A 16,664-nucleotide genomic window follows, 5' to 3' on the forward strand; every position below is an offset into this window, starting at 1 on the left:
AGGGAGACTAATATTGGTGAATGGAAATAGTTGTAGCACAACTTGATATTGCTGTGCACCCGAATAGAAAACGAGATTGGATGGACAGAAGTGGTCTGAAAGGATGGCCGATCGGCTGTGAGACGCAACGAACATTTACACTGGCTTCACAACTAAACTAACAGCGGCTCGTTGGTCTAGGGGTATGATTCTCGCTTAGGGCGTTTCATTGAGTAATATGCGAGAGGTCCCGGGTTCAAGTCCCGGACTTGTGTTGCTTCTTTTAGTGAAAAGTTACCAATTGGATTCTCACATCTTTTCAGTTTTGTTGTTGGGAGAACTGAATTGTGGCCAGAGGATGTTTGAGCTCCAGTGGACTGAATGCCGAAGTTTCGTCGGCGCAACACACATGAAGCAAATAAAATGTCTCAAGCTGATGAGGAGATTGAAACTGAATTTGGATTTTTCCCAATTCAGGCGGATATTAGATGACGGGATAGAAAGGCACATATCCAAGTTTGCCGATGACACCAAGATGGGCAGCATTGTAAGCAGTGCAGATGAAAGCATAAAATTACAGAGAGGCATTAATATAATAAATGAATGGGTAAAATTGCGTCAAATGGTTCTGAATTTCGTCAAGTGTGAGGTCATCTACTTTCGACCTAAAAGGATAAATCAGTGTACTTTCTAAATGGTGAAAAGCTCGAAACAGTGGAGGTCCAAAAAGACTGAGGGGCCCATGTATACAGATCATTAAAATGTCATGGACAGGCATAAAAATAATCATAAAGATTAATGGAATGTTGGTCTTTATATCTAGACGACGAGAATACAAGGAGATAGGCATTATGATACAGCTGTACAAAGATCTGTTTAGACCACACCTGGAGTATTGTCTTCAGTTCTGGGCAACGCACCTTAGGAAGGATATATTGGCTATGAAGTGAGTGCAGCGTCGATTTACTAGAGTGCTACCAGGACTCCAAAGTTTAAATTACGCGGAGAGATTACATAAACTCGGGTTTGCCTCGAAATAAGTACATTAAGTGCTGATTTGATCGAACATTTCAAAATATTAAGGGGAACTGGTGGGGTAAACAGAAAAAAAATATTTTCGCCCGTTAGCGTGTCTCGGACTCGGGGACAGAGCCTAAACATGAGGGTCAGGACTTTCAGGCGTGAAGTTGGGAAACACCTCTGCAAGCAAAGGGAGGCAGAAGTTTGGAACTCTCTTCCGCAAACAGCAGTTGATGCGAGCTCAATTGTCAATTTTAAGACTGAAATTGATAGATTTTTGTTGACCAAAGGCATTAAGGGATATGTGGCTATGGCGATAATAAGCAGTTAGGTTACATGTCAACCAGGATCTCATTGAATTGCGCACCAGGCTCGAGGGGCGAAATGGTATACTTTTGCTCCTCAGCTCCTCATTGTTGCAGAATGATCCTGCATTGTATTGGGAATCGAACCAAGGTCTCCAGCGTAACAGGTAAGAATTCGACCCCTGCACAACCAATGCGCGCGTTTGTAACAGCAGCATGTGTCCATTTGGAATCCGATCTGAATGAACATGCCGTTTACAGCTGCGGTGGCCGAGTGTTTAAAGCGTTGGACTCAAAATTCAATTGAGGTTTTCCTGCCCAGGTTTGAATTCTGCTCGCAGAGCTACTGTTTAAAGATCCCTTCATTGCTGAAATAGATTAATTGGAGTTAATTGACCGCATTTATCTCTCTCCCAGAATGAGAGATTCTCCAGCGAGGCCTACGATTTTAACTTGTGTCCAATCTTCTCTTGCAAGATTTCAAGACCCAAGAAGGAATCTCTCCCAATCTGTAACATAAATTCTGCTAGTTTGCAAAAAATGACATTTATACTCTTTATTTTCTTTGCATGCATCGCTCCATCTCTCCATGTCTCCGTCTCTTGTCTCTTGTCTCTCTGTATTGTCCACAATGGACTTCTCAGGCTTTCTTGAACGGCGATGGCTGATCTAACCTGCAAAAATAGCAGAGAAGGGTAAAGAAAAAAAAGACTGAGGAAGTAGGAAATGGAAAGGTGCAACCCAGCTGATAATTTCGTAGCTAATGTTTCCACATTCGTGGCTCTTCGTTCTCATGGTGAATGAAAGCAGCAATTTGAGTCAAGTGTACTTCTGGTGGAGTGTAAACTATGACGATGCCGAGACAGACGACAATGTCGTTTCAGAGTAATTCATCCTGTAAAGTGTTACTTGATAATACAAGTCGTACATTCAAAACAAATTTGATAAAGAGAGACGAATATTGTTGATCTGAAATAATTAGTTTAGAACCTGATATTGCTCTACATCGTATATCGTACAAGAAAGCGAGATTGGATGGCCATGGTGTTCTGAAAGGATGGCGGATCGGCTGCGTGGCAGCGAAATTTTACAGTGGCTGCACGGCTCTGTTACCAGTTGGACTTTGGATCTGATTCTCGCTGAGGGAGTTTCACTGGTTCAAATCCCGGTATGAGCCCCCTTGCGTCCCCATTTTTCGTCAAAAACCACCAATTGGCTTCTCACATCTTTGAAGCAAGTGCAGAAGGCAGGTTTGACTTATCTCCAGCCGAGCATGTTTTAACACCAGAGGACAGAATGCAGAAGGTATGTCCACGAAAGACACGTGGACGAAATGAAGATAATCTTTCAAGAAGTTGTACAGATTGAAGCCGGCACATGAATTTATCCCAATTCAGGGGATTTCATTGGTACAGATACAAAAGGTAAAGGAAGCTGCATTGGCCTGGAACCAAACCCCTGGTTTCCCGTCGGGAGGCGAGGGTTCTACACTGAACCACCAATGCACGCACGGCTGCAGGCTGCACGTGTAGCGTTGGATACAAGTCTGGAACATGCAGTCTGGCAGAGTTCCTGTGATTATCCTGCGCAGTCTACAACCGCGTGCTACCTGTGGGTGACCAAACGAGTGGATCAAGCATGGTCTTGAAATTCACTGAGATTCGAAATCACTTCAAACCGCCACTGTAAAATGGTCAAATAAATAAGAGCTGTAGTTACCAGGCAGCGTTTACTTTTTTCAGAAATAATGTAAGAATCCAGCCCTATGTACACGTCTAAGATTTCACGGCATGCGACGAATTTCCTTTAAGCTGCCACCTAAATTCTGCTCAACCACAGAATTGGAGATTTATACTATTTTTCTTTGCATGTATCTCTCTATCTCTGTCTGCGTTTCTTCACTTTCGCTGTTGATCCCTAATGGACTTATCAGGCTTCCTTCAACAGCCAGGTCTGCAAACCCGGGATGGGAAAAGGCTGTCGGTTCTTCGTCCAATTGTTGGATTTCGACCGGTTGAGTTTTGCTATTTTCCGTCTCCGTTTTCGGAAAATATAAACCGAGATGGGATTTCCCCTGCTCGGGTCCCGTCACCTGCGGATAATGGGAATGAACCCGATCTATCATCCGGTCCTAATATCTGTATTCTCATTGTTTAACAATAAAATTACGGGGTTACAGATATTTTCAAGACACATTTCAGAAATTCAGACTTATTCGAAAACTAGAAGCACGTGGGATTAAAGGGCCGGTGGTAACGTGGGCAAGTAATAGGCTGGGGGATAGGAGGCAGAGAGTCGTGGTGAACGGATGTTTTTCTGACTGGGGAGAAATATGCAGTGGAATCCCCCAGTGGTCGGTATTAGGACTATTGCTTTTCTTGTTATATATAAATGATTTGGATGTGGGAAAAGGGAGTACAATTTCGAAGTTTGCGGATGATACAGAACTTGGCAACGTAGTAAATAGTGAGCATGATGATAGCAGACTTCAGGAGGACATGGACAGACTGGTGAAATGGGCGGTCACGTGACAGATTTAACGCCGATCAGTGTGAAGTGATGCACTTTTAGAAGAAGAACATGGAGAGGCAGTATAATCTAAATGGAACAATTTATGGGGGGTTCCAAGAGCAGAGGAACCTGGGGGTTCATATTCAGAAAACAGGGCAAGTTGATAAGGCGGTTAAGAAAGCATATGGGATACTTCGCTTTGTAAATAGGGGCATTGAATACAAAAAATGGAAATCATACTAATCCTTACAAATCAGTGTTTAGGTCTCATCTGGAGTATATTGTACAGATCTGGGCACCACACTTTAGGATGAAAAGGGATTGAAGAGGATTCAGCGCAGGTTGACCTGGATGATACCAGGGATGAGGGACTTCAGTTATTTGGAGAGATTGGAGAAGCTGGAATTGTTCTCCTTACAGCAGAGATGGTTAACGGGAGACCTAATAGAGGTATTCAAAATAATGAGGGGTTTTGAAAGAGCAAGTAGGGAGAAACTGTTTCCTCTGGCATGTGGGTTGGTAACCAGAGATCATAGATTTAAAATAATTGGGAAAATAACTAGAGGGGAATTGAGGAGAATTTTTTTCACACAGAGGGTTGTTAAGATCAGGAACGCACTTCCTGAAAGGATGGTGGAAGCCGATTCCATGGGATCATTCAAAAGGCAATTGGACATAATTGAAGAGGACTAATTTGCATGATTATTGGGAAAAATCTGGGGTGTGGGTCTAATTTGGACAGGTCTTCGAAAAAGCCGACACTGGCACGACGGCCGAATGGCCTCCTTCTGTGATGTAAGATTCTATGATCCTATGATTACCTTCTGAATCATGACAATTGAAGCTATTCAGTGTTGAGCAACGAAGAAAATTATAACCGTGATATTCTGCTTCTCCATTCCCTTATGAATATCGCAGATTATACTGTCCAGGCGGGGGTGGGTCTGAATGGGGGATAGAGTGCGGAGCTTGGAATGGAAGCCCAGCAGAATGAACTTGGTCTCATCAGTTTTTGTTATTTTTCCGACCAGTTGCCCGAAGCAGGCGGTGAACCTTTTTCTCGAGAGAGGATCGTCATTTCAGTTCAGAAGGAAAAAGGTATCAAGAAAATCGCGTAAAACGCACACAGAATGATCCGGGACTTACAGCACATCCCTTTTAAACAGACACAGACACGAAATGATCCGGACATAAATCATAATTATGGGACGTAAGTTTCTCTTACGTTGACCATAAGATTTACTCATTTTACAATGACACCAATGTACACTCTGATATTTCGCGATCTCACAATCTCAACACCTTCCTGGAAGGAACTGTTGCTGATTTCAGCAAACAATGCAAAACCCTCCGTCTGCCGTTTCGAGAAGGATGGGACTTTCACCAGACCTTCTGGGTGGACTGAATGGGAGAAACAAAACTTAAACGCAATAACGACGAGGATGGGATTCGAACCCGTGCGTGCAGAGCACAATGGATTAGCAGTCCATCGCCTTAACCTCTCGGCCACCTCATCGCATGCAGATATATGCGAAACCCCCTTTATTCAAAATTAAAATTCTGGCTATGTTGCCAATCTGAAATCAAAACTGTAAATGTGTATATCCTCAGCAGGTCAGGCAGAATCTTTCGACATAGAAACAGAGTTAACGTTTCAGGTCCATGACCATCACATGAGTATTCCAACTCACTCAACTTGCGCCTTGTAAATGGGTGAACGGCTTTAGGGAGTTAGAAGGTGAGTCACTTGGCGCAGAATATCCAGCCTCTGACTTGCTCTTGTCGCCACAATATTTATGTCGCTGGTCCAGTTATGTTTCTGGTTAATGGTGACCACTAGTATGTTGATGGTGGGGGATTCGGCGATGTTACTAACGAATCCCCACAGAAGAGATTTACTGTAATAATTCCAGGGATGAGGGGTATTAATTTCATGAATAGATTGGAGAAGCTGGGGTTGTTCTGCTTGGAACAGAGACGGTTACGAGGAGATTTGATAGAGGTATTCAAAATCATGAAGGATCTAGACAGAGGAGATAGAGAGAAACTGTTCCAATTGGCGGAAGGTTCAAGGACCAGAGAACATAGATTTAAGGTGTTTGGCAAAAGAACCAAAGGTGACATGAGGAAAAACTTTTCGACACAGCGAGTGTTTAGGGTCTGGAATACACCGACCGAGGGGGTGGTGGAGGCAGATTCAATCATGGTGTTCAATAAAGAACTGGATAAGTATTTGAAACGAAAGAGAATACAGGTCTACAGGGAAAGGGTGGGGGAGTGGGTTTGTCTGGATTGCACTTGCAGAGAGCCGGCACGGACTCGATGTGCCGAATGGCCTCTTTTCGTGCTGTGACCTTTCTCTGATTCTATTCTATTTGTGGGAGGCGATGCGAAGCGAGCGGAGCGTGACGTAAATCGACCTGCTCATGTATATTCCCTGATAATAAATCCTAGTGTGATGCAAAGAAGAAATTCATAATTATGGTGCATATCTTTTATATTATACTGACTATAAGAGGTACTCGGTTCACCAGGGCGCCATTGTGCACATGGATTGATACTTCACCAAGATCACACCTCACAGTCCCAACACCTCCGTCCAAGAAACAGTTGGGTGGCAATCCAGACTTAGCTGAATTGAGAAAACAGGTGTAAACCAGCAATGCGGAAAAGCACTTCTCATCAAAGAAGGGTTTTTGGTGAGGCGGCGAAAATGGAAGGGTCGACAAATTCTGGCAGCAGTGAGATTCGAACCCAAATAATTCAGAGATGGAAACCAGCATCTGAAACAGCGCAGTTACTCACGCACATGGTCAGCCATTCAGATCGGATGACAAAGCTCATACAGCTGAAACGTTTCCTTGGTTCTTTCTCCACAGGCGCTGCCTGACCTGCTCAGCGTTTTCAGCATTTTCTGTTTTCATTTTTGTGATTTCACAGTGGCTGTTTTCCTGAACACACCCAATTTGACCCAAGAACGCAGCTCGCACTTTACTTTCCCCACGCGCTTAAAGTCTGCCGTTTCCGAACAAAATCTCCTCCGCGACGAGCTTTCAAAGGACCTTTCGCTCACGGCCAACCTCCTGTAATCGACACCTTTTCACCATTGCCGCTCTTTTCATTTCTCCTCATTCCTTTTCAATCGGACATTTCCACAGACCTATTAAGATCAAGCGGAACATTTCCGACTTTCCTGCACCGCCCAGTTTGCCAAAAATGCACATTTCAGCCGTCTTTCGCAGCTATGTAGCGCCGCCCGTCTCTCCCGCACATCAACTGTTCGGGGAAAAGCGCCAACGACCATGAAAACAAAACCCAGTTCTTCAGTTAACATCCCCCGTGTCACAAGATAACCCATGGAAATTTCACGGAAAAGTATGCGCTGTCCTACCGAATGCCAGCCCTGCTTTCTTAGAGCTTGTCTCTGGAGCAGATCGAAATGTATCGACTGGTTTCAAGGCACAAATGAACATTGATGCGAACGGGACATGTGTCCCCGAGAAACAGCGGTCGATGGAGAGCAAACTTAAAGCCGGAAGAATGTGAAAGTGAATGTTTGATTCGGCAAGGCCGCAGGAAAGTCTCAATGAAATAGACCATGATCGTAGAAGGAAGGAAAAGCTGGAAGAAGCGGCAGGTCTGAATTATGGATCATCCAGCAGAGACACATGGAGAACAAAAACAGGATAAAGACAAAAGGTGCTGGGGCAGAAAGAAAAAGCACGAAATAAGAGGAATGAAAAGAGAGTGAAAGAAAGAATGGGAGAGAGGGAGGTGAAAGAAAGAAAGAGAGAGAGAAAGAAAGATAGAAGGGAGAGAGAAAATCAAGCGTGCAATACTCACCCCGCAAACGGGCGCTGCTCCCAATCGGCTACACTTCGCCCCACAGACCCTCATCCCATTCACACCATCTTTCAATACACTGTCAATGCTGTGCAGTGAAACAGAGAGTTTAAAGGCATAAAGACACACACACCATCCTAAAATACACTTTCATTACCTGTGCAGAGAGACAGAGAGTTTAAAGATACAGAGATACTTACATACTATCCTACAGTACACATTAAACATCCGTGCAGTGAGTCAGAGAGTTTACAGGTACAGAGACACTCACAGCGTCCCACAATACACTTTAAACCATGTGCAGTGAGACAGAGCGTTTAAAGATATCGAGAAATTCACCTTCTTTTTTCAAAAGTGGTACATCCCAGAAGCAAGAGAGAGCGTGGGTCAGTCTCCCTCTCCTGATAGAGCTGAGGCTTGTCAGTCAAGAGTCCTCTCCTCCGTGTATTGGCAGTGGAGGAAGTGCAGAGTAGATTTAATAGAATACCTTCAGCCTGACCGGTCTGTAATTACTTGATCTATCCTTTTCTCCCTGTTTATACAACAGTACAACTTTAGCAGTCCTCCAATCCTTCGGCATATCACCTGTAACCAGAGAGGATTGGAAAATGATGACCAGAGCCTCCGTTATTTCCTTCCTTGCTTCTGTTAACAGCCTGGGATATATTTCATCGGGGTCGGGAGATTCAGGTGGAGTGATCTGCGGACTTCATTTTCCTCTTTGCAAAGATTTTCACCGCAGGTCAAGATCACAAGTCTCGGTCCAAATTAGGACTACTTCCGGGTTTGAACCTCAAATTGTGAATTATGCCCTGACCTCCACGAGCCCCAAAACGAGAACGTGTCTTTAAGTTAACCCGTTGCTGACACATTCTATGAGAGGTCTGACTGCACAATGAAAGGGCGTTTTAGAAGAGTCAATCTGATATCAGTTTCCTCCTCAAACCTGAACAAATACCAATTCCAAAGTGCCATTTTGTCGCTTAATTCCACAAATTAGGTAAAAATAATTAGCTATGCAAGGCACTGCTGGGAGTTGAACCCAGGATCTCCTGTTTACAAGACAGATGCTTTAACCAACTAAGCCACAGCGCCCATTCATGATAGCTCAGCCCCACCTCCTCTCACTAATATCTATCAGCGATACGTCACTGTCTGTTTGGGGTTCAGACCGTTTCATCTTTGTCTGTTTGGTTTGTCCGTTCACATGTGCATCCCGATGCTGCCGACATATCTTGTTTTGTTTATCTTTGTGTCTCCATCAATGCGTTGATATGCGGATGAGTATGTGTACTTATGTTTGTTACATTAAATAAATTACCGGTTTAGACAATTCTCGCTCTGAAAGTGAAGAACTACTGAGACGCACTTTACTTTGTTTATTTTGGTGCTGAAAATAAAAAAACCGTAAGAGGTCCGAACAGGGAAAAGGAGATAAACCTGTTAGGGAAAATGAGGACAACAGTCAAGATTTTTACCAGTATATTAAGTGAAATAAGGGAGGCTGAGAGTAATGTGGGCCGCTTAAAGACAGATGGAGGTGATATTGCAATTGAAAATCATGAAATGTAGAGTTGCTAAATATTTACTTTGCTTCGTTCGTCACAGAAATAAATGAGGCTAACATATCAGAGATATGAGGAAAACTGTAAATAAATCAAGGGGTTTCAGTATAAGTAAAATAATGGCAATGGAGAAAATAATTAGATTAAAGATAGACAAATCTCCAGGACCTGATGGTTACCATCCCAGGGGACTGAGAGGACCAGGTGAGGAAATTGTACATGCTTTAGTCATGATCGTTCAAAATCTCTTGATTCAGGAATTGTTCCTTTGATGGAAACAATTTCAATGTCACTCCATTATTTGGGATGGGTAGCAGAGATGATGTTGGAAATTATAGACCCATTAGTCTGACATCCGTTGTGGGGAAGTTGCCAGTATCCGTTATTAGGGAAAGAAAGATTGAGCACTTGGATAAACATGAATTGATCAGAGAGAGCAAGCATGGATTTGTATCGGGAAAGTCAAGTCTAACAAAACTAGTTGAACTTTATGAAGATGTACCTAACGTGGTAGATAATGGAGTATCCATGGTTGTTAAATTATATTGATTTCCAGAGGTATTCGATCAGGTACCATATAAGAGACTGTTAACGACAATGAAAGTGCGTAGAATTTGAGGCGACCTAATGAAATTGGTAGGGAGTTGGTTGGAAGGTGGGAGACAGAGACCCGGTATAAAAATGACATAGACGAAGGAATAGAGAGCCGTGTATCCACGTGTGTCGCTGACACCAAGATAGGTGTCGCAGTGAGTCGTGTAGATGGAAGCATAAAGTTACAAAGGGAAATTGATAAATTAAGAGAGTTGGCAAAACTGTGGCAGATGGAGCAACATAGAATTACATGGAAAGTACATCACGGAAACAGGCAATTCGGCCCAACTAGACAATGCCGGTGTTTATGCTGCAAACAAGCCTCCGCCAACCCCATTTAATCTAACCCTATGAGCAAACCCTTATATTCCTTTCTCCTCCATTTGTTTTTCTAGCTTCGCTGTAAACGAATCCATGCTATTCGCCTAAACTACTCCTTGTGGGAGCGAATTGAACATTCTAACCACTCTCTGGATGAATGTGTTCCTCTTGAATGCCATATTGAATTAAATTGTGAATACCTTATATTCATTGCCTCACTGATTTGGAGTCCCCACCTCCACAAATGCATACACCTTATCTACGTCTAACCTATCAAACCCTTGCATAATCTTAAAGTCCTATATCAGGTCACCCCTCAGCCTTCTCTTTTCTATACAGAAGAGTTCCAGTCTGTTCAAAGTTTCAATACGGAGAAGTGTGAGTTCATCTGCTTTGGACTGAAGCAAGATAGATCAGAGTATTTTCTGAAAGGTGAGAAGCTAGGAACTGTGGAGGAGCAGAGAGATTTAGGGGTCCAAGTACAGAAATCGCTAAAAGCCAGTGGAATGTTCGAAAAATTTATTTAAATGTCTCATGGGATGTTGGCCTTTATCTCAAAGAAGCTGGTATTCAAAGGGGGAGAATGTTACAGGTAGAAATATCTGCTGAGACCCCATTTAAAGTACTGCATTCAGCTCTGGGCACCAAACATCAGGAAGGAAATATTGGCCTTGGAGGGGCTGCAGCGCAGATTCACCAGAATGATACCGGGGCTAAAATGGTTAAATTATGAGGACAGGTTATGCGGAGTTCGGTCCTCATTTTTCTCTTATGGATCCGGCCCCATCCGTTTACTGTTGACGGGAGCGCGTCTGATACTAAGTCAGTCATAATCGGATGCAAATCACATAACCGGCACAGCAGCTCTGGAACTGGCGACTGGTTTTACATTGAGTCTTTTTTATGGGATAGGCTGTACATTGTTTGTATAATAATAATAAGTTTGATACAATGAAGGTTTTTAAAGTTATTTCCCATTTCCACCCACACAAGTTTTACATAGCAAAAGGTAACAATATTTAAGGGATGTGATGTGCAGTGTTGGTGGAATCAATGTAATTTAACTTGATATATTGTAGAATCTCTTGTCCATCCCAGGCTCTTAGCTCAGGCTTAGATCCTCACCTAGTTTAAAACCAGTCACTCACTGATATAAATAAACCAGTAACAACCCTGAAACCTCAGCGGGTATGTTTGTTCCGACACTAAGTGACGGTCCCAATTTCCACTGAAATTCTCGATCAGCAAATACCAGAGGCTGTTTTGGGTTTGACAAACTGTGAAACAGATTGTTTTAAAAGCCGGAAAGAGGGAAAAACTGGTGGTTGATATTAAGTGTTTTACATTAACGCTTTCTGTTTCAGATTTACAATTTATCTTTGTGTGTGACTGACAGGAGCGGCTATAACGGAGCCCGGTTACTGGGTAACGAGCTGCACTGAATCATTGTCCTGTGTTACAGACCGGCTCGTTAGACCTGTTCATTTCGTCTCATCTCATTGTCAGCAAACAGGAAATTACTGAAGTTAAGGCTGGTGAATAACAGCTCGAAATATCAATCCTCTCCACCATTGGGGACAGAGTCTTCCGAAAAACAGGGATTTTCACTCGTGCAAATTTCATCCACATTTTCTGCTCTTCATTTCTCTGATCTGTTTGATGCGGCTTTCCCTTCCATTCACGACCTACAGGAAAAACCCGATTTTATCGTCGATTTTCGGGTCAAGAGGTCTGGTGAGATTTCAAATAATTGAAATCGACCCTTATTAACGCCAATATCGTCACCTACACGTTTGATGAATGCAAAGCGGCTTCACTCACGGTTTTGCTGCACAACTCGTTCAAAGATACTGTCGGTAATTGGAGGGTCTTTGAAGTGATGACACGAACATGACGCTGCCATTTTCCCCAAGACACTTCAGATTCATGTGGAATGATTACGGTCTGGCGGTTAAATCTGTTCCCTTTTCACAAATCCCCCTTTGAACCTGTATCCTTCAGTATTTTTGATAACCGATACCAAATCGGTTTGCCCTGTACTGTACATTACGTTTTAAATATTACAGATAAGCAGAGCACTTGAGCTGGCACAGCTGTGACTTTGACTTTTCTCCCTCTGCTCTTGATCTCCCCGGTAACTGCCACTAACCACAATCTTCTGTCACAATTCTCCATCAGAAAGTTCCGAGCCTCAGTTTTCAAATGAAATAACGCCCATCTGTTCAATCACCGACAGCACAGAGAGAGTTTCTCAGTTTCATTTCACACTTTATCCAAATCCTCCTTGAAGTACCATCAAAAATTGTCCTTTAGTTAATAATAATATAAATAAAAGGTCTTATCTTCTGGGGCTTTGTTTCAGATTCCACGACTTTTAAAGGTCACTGCGGATATTTATCGAAGCGCATCTTGATTGGAGGCTTCTTGGAGAAATCGGAGAAAGATCACAAAGCGATAATTGGGAGACGGAAAATGAAGCTGTTTGACGGGAGCACTGATGTTACCGATTGTGCGCTGCTCTTGTGACGCAAGCGGTCAGTGTGCGGTCCTTTTATGAGCTCCAGAAATGTCCAGGTTGTGAGTTTAAGCCTCATCGAGAACAGTCGAACATTTTGAACCTAGTTCAAGGTACAACTGGTATGTTCCATAACGCATCTACTTCTTAGTTTTCCCATGTGGGCACTTGGGTTCCTCTGGCCTCCCGTCTTGCAACAGCAGGTGTGAGTTTACTTGTTTATCGTGGGAGAGGGGGCGATTCGCGACAGCTGATATGGCAAAGGGGCCGGTACGAGACCTTTAAATCTAAAGAACCAAACACACAATTCTTCTTTTCGTTACGCGGATATTCATCGCTTGGAAGTTTCGTGTGGGGAAAATTTGGAAGGGAAATCTGCTGCCTGATGTCACCGTGTAACGGGTGAAATTATTCAGCTTACAGATGTTAATACGCTGAAAGGTGGAGAGGCCTTTTCCAACTCCCGTGTGGGACAAGTTCAGCTTTTGAGCCGCTGGGTAAAGTGTTATTTTAATTGGTGCTAACGAATGACAAGACATTTGGCACAAACAAGATGAATTGTAAACTCACGAGTTCACTGTCCATGTTTCTTACATCATGTTCAACAGAAACAAGGATGCTCCTCAACACGTTACTGAGAATTTTCAAAAAGGGATCCTCATCATGGTTCGACGTTAACTGGGGATAATTCCGAGTACAGGAATCTGCATAATGGAAACTTTTCGAATCGCGAGTCCGGGTAGCTCAATCGGGAGAACATCGGACTTTTAAACCCGATAATGATCTGAAGGTTCAAAGTCTGGTTCAGGCTGTAAATTTTGAAACAGCTGGCAAGTTCTGTCTTTGCAGTGGAGCAACAACTGCGGGACAGACGATGCCTGCGATGTGCTGTCAAAGCTTCGGTGGTATTTTGTTTCCCAGGGATGGATAGAAATGCGCTTTCTTCGGCGGCATTTGCTGCTTTCCGCCAGCAACGTGTGATTGGAGAGAGCGGGGCCGGACAGGCGGCCTGAATGTTGTTGCTGTCGTGGCCTCACTCAATCCGGTAGCTGGGTAACATCGAAATCGAAAAACTGACAGACGCAGTGCTGTTTAGAACTGTCGGTATTAACCGAGGAAGCGCTGCAGGATTCTGTAATGATCTCTCACAAATCAACTGAAATCAGTCGCAAGGTGCAGCTTTGAGCGGGGCTTTCTGCACCGTGAGGGCAGGAAACGGGAGTGAGTGGGAGAGACACTGTCGGTATCTCTGTAATGCTTGAGTTTGTGCAGAACTGTACAGAGGTTATATGTAGTTAAATATTCATATTTAACTTCAGAGTGAATTCTTGCTTTATTTATATTAATTAAATGTTAGTGGATAACGTTTTCAAAATGTTTCCGCCTGGTTTCAAACCGGGTTTATTTGGTGTGTTAGGCGAACGTGATAATAATACACGACGAAAAATCAACTGTGTAAATGCATATATGCTTAACTCAGACGACAGCTGCCGTCTACAAATGCTCTCAGTGCGAGAGCCGGGTCAGATTCCCGTTCAGGGAATTAACTTTTACAAAATAGTTTATTGTATTAATTTCATTTAGTGTGTCATTAAACTCTGTAAAAATAAGATGAATACTCGTTCTAATCGTCATTAATCAACCGACAACATTCTGTTTCAGACTGAAGGAAATCCGAACATTTTTTTTATTCATTCATGGGATGTTGGCTTCGGTGGAAAGGCCAGCACTTATTGCCCAATCCTTATTGCCCTTGAGAAGATGGAGGTGATCCGTCTTCTTGAACCGCTGCGGTCCGTGTGGTGAAGGTTCTCCCACGGTGCTGCAATGCACGGAGTTCCAGGATTTTGAACCAGCGAAGATGAAGGAACGGCGATATATTTCCAAGTAACGATGGTGTGTGACTTGGAGGGGGCCGTGCAGGTTGCGGTGTTCATATGTGCCTTCTGCCCTTGTCCTTCCAGATGGTAGAGGTCGCGGGTTTGGGAGGTGCATCTTGTGGATGGTACATACTGCAGCCACGGTGCGCTGGTGGTGGAGGGAGTGAATGTTTAAGGTGGTGGATGAGGTGCCAATCAAGTGGGCTGCTTTTTCCTGGGTTGTGTCGAGCCTCTTGAGTGTTGTTGGAGCTGCACTCATCCAGGCAAGTGGAGAGCATTCCATCACATTCCTGACTTATGCCTTGTAGATGTTAGAAAGGTTTTGGGGAGTCACGAGTCTCCAGTGCAATCACATCTTTCCTGTAATGTGATGACCACAACTGCACGCAGTACTCAAGTTGTGGCCTAACTAATGTTATGTACAGTTCTAGCATAATCTCACTGCTATTATAGTCTATGCCTCTGCTAATTAAGGAAACTATCCTGCATGCCTTTTAACCACCTTATCTACCTGTCCTTCTACCTTCAGGGATCTGTGGACATGCACTTCAAGGTCCCTGTGTTCATCTACACCGCTCAGTATCCTCCCAAGCATGGTAGTTTCAGAGCAACTAATTCTGAAACGTCTTACTTGATAATACAGGTCGGACTGTCAAAATCATTTGGTAAAGGGAGACGAATATTGGTGACTGGAAATAGTTAGTGTACAGGTTGATATTGCTGTACACCAGAATAGAAAACGAGATGGGATGGACAGAAGCGGTCTGAAAGATGGCTGATCGGCTGTGGGGGGCAGCGGACATTAAAACTGGCTGCACGACGTCAGCGACAGTGGTTTGTTGTTTTTTTTTTCTTCGACAGTGGTTTGTTGTTCTTGGGGTATGATGATCACTTTGGGGATTTTATTGATTAATGATACGAACGGTCCCGGGTTCGAATCCACGACGACCCTGACAACCGCAAGGCTTTTTGTGAAAAGTCACCAATTGGATTCTGATACCTTTTCAGTGTTGCTGTTGGTCGAATTGAATTATATCGAGAGCGTTTTTAAGACCCAGAGGAGAGAGTGCGGAACTTTCCAAGGCGAAGCACGTGTGAAGTAAATAAATGTCTCAAGCTGATGAGGAGATTGAAGCTCGATGTGAATTTACCTTCAGGCGGCTTCATTGATATTAGATGACAGGATAGAAGGCCACATATCCAAATTAGCCGATAACACCAAGATGGGCAGCATTGTAAGCAGTGCTAATGGAAGTACAATATTACAGAGAGACATTAATAGAATAAATGAATGGGCAAAACTGTGACAAATGGATTTCAATTTCGTCCAGTGTGAGTTCATCCACTTTGGACCTAAAGAGGATATTTCAGAATACTTTCTAAATGATGAAATGCTCGAAATTGTGGAGGTCCAAAGGGACTTAGGGGTCCAGCTACATAGTCATTAGAATGTCATGGCGCAGAAAATAATCAAAAAGGTTAATGGAATGCTGGCCTTTATATTTAGAGGAATAGAATACTAAAGAATAGACATTATGCTACAGCTAATGAAAGCTCTGGTTAGACCACACCTGTGTTCAGTTCAATGCATCGCACCTGAGGGAGGATATATTGGCTGTGGAGGGAGTGCAGTGTAGATTTACTAAAATGATACCTGGACTCCAAGGGTTAAATTCCGACGAGAGATTACACAAATTAGGATTGTTTACCCTGGAATTTGGTAGGTTAAGGGCTGATTTTATCGAAGTTTTCAATATATTAAGGGGAATTGTTGGGGTAGATGGCGAGAAACTATTTCTGCTCGTTGGGTGCCTGGGACGAGGGGACGTCGCATGAACATTGGAGTCAGTAATTTCAGGAGTGAAGTTGGGAAACACTTCCACAAGCAAAGGGAGGTAGAAGTTTGGAAATCTCTTTCGCAAACAGCAGTTGATGCGAGCTTAATTGTTAATTTTAAACCTGAGATTGATAGGTTTTTGTGAACCAAAGGAATTGAGGAACATGATGCTCAGGTGGTTGTCTGGATGTTGGTCACAGATCAGGTCTCATTGAATTGCGGAACAGTCTCGAGAGGCAAAATGGCCGAATCCAGTTCCCAAGTTGCTCATTGGTGCAGAATGCTAAACGATCC

The 16,664-nt window shown here is 43.4% G+C and overlaps 2 non-coding genes across 2 annotated transcripts; both read right to left on the reverse strand.

Annotated features, from left to right (window-relative positions):
• Positions 1–5,249: 5,249 nt before the first annotated feature.
• Positions 5,250–5,331, reverse strand: trnas-gcu (transfer RNA serine (anticodon GCU)). The gene has a single exon. It is a non-coding gene; the product is annotated as a tRNA-Ser (tRNA).
• A 3,348-nt stretch (positions 5,332–8,679) lies between these two features.
• On the reverse strand, positions 8,680–8,753 carry trnat-ugu (transfer RNA threonine (anticodon UGU)). Its single transcript has one exon. It is a non-coding gene; the product is annotated as a tRNA-Thr (tRNA).
• Between the last annotated feature and the right edge of the window lie 7,911 nt (positions 8,754–16,664).

This window comes from Heptranchias perlo, chromosome 20 (genome assembly GCF_035084215.1).
Source record: "Heptranchias perlo isolate sHepPer1 chromosome 20, sHepPer1.hap1, whole genome shotgun sequence".
NCBI classification, from domain to species: Eukaryota; Metazoa; Chordata; class Chondrichthyes; order Hexanchiformes; family Hexanchidae; genus Heptranchias; species Heptranchias perlo.